This window comes from Pecten maximus, chromosome 5 (genome assembly GCF_902652985.1).
Source record: "Pecten maximus chromosome 5, xPecMax1.1, whole genome shotgun sequence".
In the NCBI taxonomy this organism is placed as follows: domain Eukaryota; kingdom Metazoa; phylum Mollusca; class Bivalvia; order Pectinida; family Pectinidae; genus Pecten; species Pecten maximus.
The window spans coordinates 27,974,088-27,980,332 of record NC_047019.1 but is presented as its reverse complement, the minus strand read 5'-3'; the positions used below and the strand labels follow the sequence as shown (position 1 = coordinate 27,980,332).

Here is a 6,245-nt window from a genome sequence, read left to right as displayed (position 1 = left end):
GAACTAGAAAAAAATCCGCTGATGTTGACGATGGCATGGAAATGTTGTATCTCTCCGTCTTCCATCAAGTATAAATACAGGTTCTTCCTATCGGCGTTGTCCGTGATTTTGATGAAGTTGTTCCCCAATCTGGCACTGACCACTAAAAATGTTGACGCCTAGCAATTCCTCAAATGCCAAAGTGTCGTTTAAACTGGCCGGTCGATCGGTAGGAACGTCGGCCATATCGGCAGCAGCCAAATATGTTTGTTCTTTTCTTTTCCGATCAACGACTTTTCGATAATACCAATCCGGAACTTTCCCATGGCGGAGTATCTGTTGCGTCATAGGGCTCTGTGGTTCGTTTCGGGGCAATTCTTTCCATTCGTCGTTAGAAATCTTATTGGTGCGTGTCCAACAGACGGCTATGGATCGCGCCATACACATACTGTCCTCGTTGACGATTTGAACAAGCGACGTTTTCTTTTTGATGGAATCGTCTCCGCCGGATATGTCCGTAATTCGTCTCCTACAACTCCCTTTTGGGACGTTGATAATGCCAATGTCAATATCGAAATCTTCCGTCACAGCGAGTTCCTCGTGACTCTGTAGGACCTTTTCGACATGTTCCATGACGAGATCGGCATCAAGCTCTTCTAAGGGATGTAATGGAATCACGATAGCATTGTCCAAACTAGGATGGTGGATGAGGACACGACCCACATCGTTGTCTGCTGATCCATCTTTAGCTTCGTCTAAAACATGTTTAAACATGTCATGAAGATCTCCGTGTATGTCCTTTAGTTTTTTATCATTCCAGAAATCTTTGTCTAGATGGACTTGATACTTGGTGTCGACAGCCGTCTTTGCTTTTAAACTGTTTTTCCGACACTTTTTTCAATTCATAAGGTTTAGATGATTGTTGACCGCCATACTGGTAAAGTTTGTGTCGTTTCGGTAGAGACGGTAAATCCAAATACAATTCCAGCTCTATCCATTTTAAATCAATGAGTTTTTGCTTCACGTAGTGGTCATCCCTTATCCCAGCAAATTCTGCAAAATCTTCTAATTCCTTGCTATTATCAAAGGAATCCACGATGTCTTTCAATTCGGGGAAATGCTCCATTCTGAAAAAAACAGTTCAAAGAACTCTAAAATTTTAAACTAATCATGGAAAATAATTACCCCGTCTTGGACCCCTTCATGTTTTGACTGAAATGTAAATTAGCTTGAGGTCACTGAGTAGTTTTATGAATGAACGTAATGTGTAGAATTTACTATGCCGAGAGACAGTGATAGCGTTACGCCTCATTAACTTTGTGATAGAGATGGACGTATATATATGCATGAGACCTATTGTTAGGACAACGCATATTCAATTACTTCATCGTCGATGACTTAAGCACATGTTACACCTAACAATATACATAGGTAATTTTATTTTATTTAACATACTCCCTAACCATTGGGTTCATTAATTTATTTTTCTTCACTTACTACAATACCGGATCGTCAAGTTAATACTGTTATGTCGAAAAATCAAATTGAATTTGTAGATTTAGTTTTTATTTCTTTTTAGCAGAAAAATAGATAGGTGTATTATAATACTTGAATAGATGTTGTGAATAGTTTGTAAACTTAATATAGCTTGCCGGCTAATGTTTGGATGTGGTAAGTTATACCTTTTTAGCTTGTGACCTAGTCGTGGTAAACAATTATGTAAATCAAGTCAGTACACTGACACGCGTACGGTAATTTAGATTAAAAGTAACGTTTTAGATAGATGAACGTAAAAGTAATATATTCTATAAATTGGATTATTATCGATTAATTGTGTAGAATTATTTATCAGGAATGTCTACAAATATCTTCCTTGACTTGATGATTAACATCCTCATTCTCTTTATTCACCTTTCAAACCGACAGCTTCATTAACATAGTTCAACAGTTTATCGTGTACGCGCCAATTTCAAATATGTCTGAATGGTTTAAATATTCGACAAAGGCACAGGTCTATCTAAACATTGATTGATAATAGTATCGTGTAAATAAAATACGTTAGGTGATAAAGGCAGATTTTATTCGTGTTACGATATCATTACCAAATATTTAAATTAAAAAAATATCCTCACAAGTTTAAAGATTACAGAAGTCCAGGTGTCATAAAAAATGACTAGCCAGATAAATTAAGGTCAAAAGGCAGATGTTATTTAACTCATGATTGATAGGGTATGGTGTAGGTGCAAAAAAATAGAATCACGGATAGTAAGTCCAGGTGTCATAAACAATTCTAGACACATAAATTTGGGGTCAAAAGTGAGATGTTAGATCACGATATAATTACCAAATGCAAAAAAAAAAAAAAAATAGAATCACGGATAGTAAGTCAATGTGTCATTAAAAATTCTAGACACAACTTAACTCATGATTAATAGGGTATGGTGCAGGTGGTTATTTTCAAATTTGGATACTTGGTGTGGGCTAACAGTCAAGGAAACCATGTCTGATCTAGATCTATAAAAGGGGGCACATTTTAACCATTCGACACAGACACCAATGAAATCAACATGGCTGATGATCTACTATCGACAGGAATCTATTTTCAAGATATCGGGAAATAGTAGTAACTAATCATTTGTAAACAATTACCTTGAGATGAGCAAAATCTCTTCCTATCTTTTACGTCCAATGTGCATTATTTTTACAATATTTTTTTCTTTCAATTTACAGCCTGGAAGACTTTGATGAGTCCCTATTTGAGTAAGTTAAACAATCATTCTCTCATTCTGTATTGTCTATAATCACGGAACACGGTAAAAGTATCACATATTGAATACAGGGATACACAAATATTATATAATTTAATTAATATGTCTTTTTCATTTACAAGTGAGTGGACATCGAAACCAACAACACCACATGTGACACCAACAGCAGCCCCGACCAGACCATCTACGACACCAACAGTAGCCCCGTCCAGAACCTCTACGACACCAACACAAAGATTGACACCGTTCTCTTTGTAAGTATAATGTTTACATTCAACTATTCTCGGTTTAGTGACATACATTTATTAAATATATATTAATAAGTTATTCAGTCAAGGAAAACCATTATTTTCATTTCTGTTTTAACAGAAACATACCGGACAAGAAGAAACGATGACGGAGTAAGTATTAAACGACCATGAAATTGTCGATTATTCAAGAGGAAGATTATTCTAAGAAATGATTTCTTAAGTTTTTGTTGTTCTTATCTTTTCAGTAACAACAAGGAAAAAATGATAATAAATATAGAGTCAGCTATCCAGGAGCTGACCGAAGTCAGGAAGATGCTCCTGGGAAAGAGGCGGAGATTTGATTTATTGAAATAAAAAAAAATGGAAAAAAAAAAAAAAAAAAAAAAGCAGCAAATTTTTACTTCTAAATGTCAGTAATGGAGGAAATAAACATCTCCATTCTTTTGTTTAGTTGTCGAATAAAAGCCAAAATTCAACTTGACTCACCTCTTCCAGCTTAGATGTACAGCCCAAATGACGGTGATGGGTATGTATCTGGATCTTTCAGACGGTAGGTATAGTGTATGTAGCTCCTGAGAAGACTGATGCCGTATGCCAAGAATCCAGGATCTTTTATACGTTTTTGTAAGTAAAAACTAGGTCACGTTTTGGTTGAAATAATCTCTTCGATAGGTAGGTCAAGTTGGGGTTTAAAGTTTCACAAGAGGTGTTCACGTGATAAGGGTCAATAACGTCAGGGGGGTCTGGGGCAGATCACACAGGTGTTCTCGGGGGTCTGGGGTTAAAGTTTCAAGATCACACAGATGTTCCCGTGAGAGGGGAAATGACGCGCTCAAATTGGGGTTTAAGGTTTCATAAAGTTAATTAGGTCATGCACCTTGTTAGGTGATCACACAGTGTTAGGTGGGTGGGTCAATGACGTCATGGGGTTAAAGTATCCCAAGGTTGAGTAGGTCACGCAAGTGTCACGTGAGGGGAAATGACGTATGTAGGTCACGCAGGTGTTGGGTTAAAGTAGGTCAAGTTGGGGTTATACATGTAGTAGGTCAGGTTGGGGTTAAAGAGACGTACATACTACTAGTGGTATCAATCTCATTAGATGTTGGTGACTATTTGCCAATGGATTTTGCATTGATGTTGGTAATACAAAAAAACTGATCCAAAACCAAAACATTGTAAGTGAAATAAAATGTATTTTGATTTTTTTCTTGAAAAGTGACAAATGATAGCTATTTCAAAAGTTACCTCGGTGTTACATGCTTGAGTATACAGACTGCTGAATTACATCATCATAAGTGTCGATCACTTATCCTTTCAAAGGGCATAACGGAAAATGAATACCCACGAACCTGCCTTATTGATAACTTTTTTTTAATAATGTAATAATGGATACTCGTTGGCAGTTGAAAAATGCTTCTCCTTTGGAAATAAAATGAAAACTTTTGACTCTTTACTACTAAGTAAAGTAGATGATGAGAATTCCCATTTGTGAACGAAACCATTTTCAAGATGAGCAAGTGTAATCTGCTATATCGACAGCACTTGTCATGTAAATCTAGCTCAAAATCGTATGATAGTACCTTCTCCAGAACAAAGAACTTGGTTATGTGTAAACGAGGGAGGTGGGGGTGTAGAAGTGAGGCATTTACCACAAAGCGTGTTTTCCTACGCGAGTTGGTTCTTCCATCCAAATGAATGACTGACGAAAATTCAGTAGTTTACATATAGAGCTGCTGGTGTTGAGCTCACACTTTCCTCGAACGGGTTATTCCCCTTATTTTCTGCTCTTTGGCAGAGAGGCGAATCAAGACGCAATTGTCGATCGTTCGGTAAAGGATCATCAAGAGAAGCTCAGAAGTGCTTTCGGTATAAGCTGTGGGTATTTCTGGCTAGGCGATTGGGTGCCGTAGATCGTGAGTTCGAGGACCGTTCAGGGCACGAGTCAAAAAATTGTCTTCCTTCGTCATTTGTGTTACTATGTTATATATATTTATATTTTCAATAATAAATCTAAATAATTATTTGTTTATCTTTCCAGCTAGCCAACTGCTACAAAAATGTATGTTTCAATTCACGAAAAACGACTTAGCAAGATAATGTATTATCACCATGAACTTATAAAGACTTATCTTTATTAGAAAGTGAGACAAATACCAGACTAATTTTGCCTCATTATTTTCTTCATTGTACTTTGGTTGTCTTTAGTGTTTCTCATGTTGATTTATTGTTTTGCTATTGAATATGACCTTGTGTGTTAGCTACATCGGGAAAGATTTGAGTCAATGTTATTTTTGAACATATATAAGCACTGATTTTACTTTGTAAATTTGAACAAGATGATTTGAACATTCATCGTCTAACAACAATCTGCAATTACATGTGTCGAGAGAAATTACTTTTCACTTTTATCCAAATTGCAAAAGTAAAAGCAACACTCCAGCCACGTGGATGTTTACAAACTGACATATAACAAATAGCAAAGACAATAACAAAGATCATCACACGTTTATACTGTATACATAATGAGTAACACACTGCCTAAACATGTATGTTTTTGTCTATTTCAGTGTATGGAGAAGGATGTAAGTATTCGTTAATATCAAAAGGCTATCAATCCCTCAGCACTGTCACAATATTGAACTTGAATTCGAGAATATTGCTTGTGATGTCGAGTCACAAGCTATTTAACTCGTGACTGTTGATATATCATATCACCTTGGATGATTGGCAGAGTCGGGGTACAATATGACGACAGTCTTAATCGTAGTTTATTTCATTAGTACTATTTAGCCGTGTTTTATTATTTCACGGATAAAATTTTCGCGATAACATAAATAACCCGCAAAATTGCGAAAAACCATTCCCGCGTAAATATCCGGCTATACAGTATTTTCGAACATCTTGTGAAAATAAAATTTGCATGTTTTGATGAAAGTGGTCGATCTTAAATGTCTTCGTTATTCATTATATTTTTATTATTTGAATTGGTATCTAATGGAACAACTTATTTATTACGAATTCATCATCTTTGCATTCTTGGTATTTACTTTCACTTCCAATGTTGACTTTTATTCGCCGCATTGCATTTTTATGTTTGTAAAATCCATACGATTCTTGAAAAGCGGATCATATCTTTTTGCACTAGATATAATTCCTATGCACAAAGATCATTAATTACCGTCTTTTTGCAGTGAATTGTACATTACTTCGTGATGTATTTGTAATATTTTTCAAGAATGCAAAGGGA

At 35.9% G+C, this 6,245-nt stretch overlaps 1 long non-coding RNA gene across 1 annotated transcript; it reads left to right on the top strand.

The window, feature by feature from the left end:
* Positions 1–2,671: 2,671 nt before the first annotated feature.
* LOC117327719 lies at positions 2,672–3,366 on the top strand. Its single transcript, XR_004532711.1, has 4 exons — positions 2,672–2,739; positions 2,870–3,001; positions 3,117–3,148; positions 3,244–3,366. It is a non-coding gene; the product is annotated as an uncharacterized LOC117327719 (long non-coding RNA).
* Positions 3,367–6,245: the final 2,879 nt, after the last annotated feature.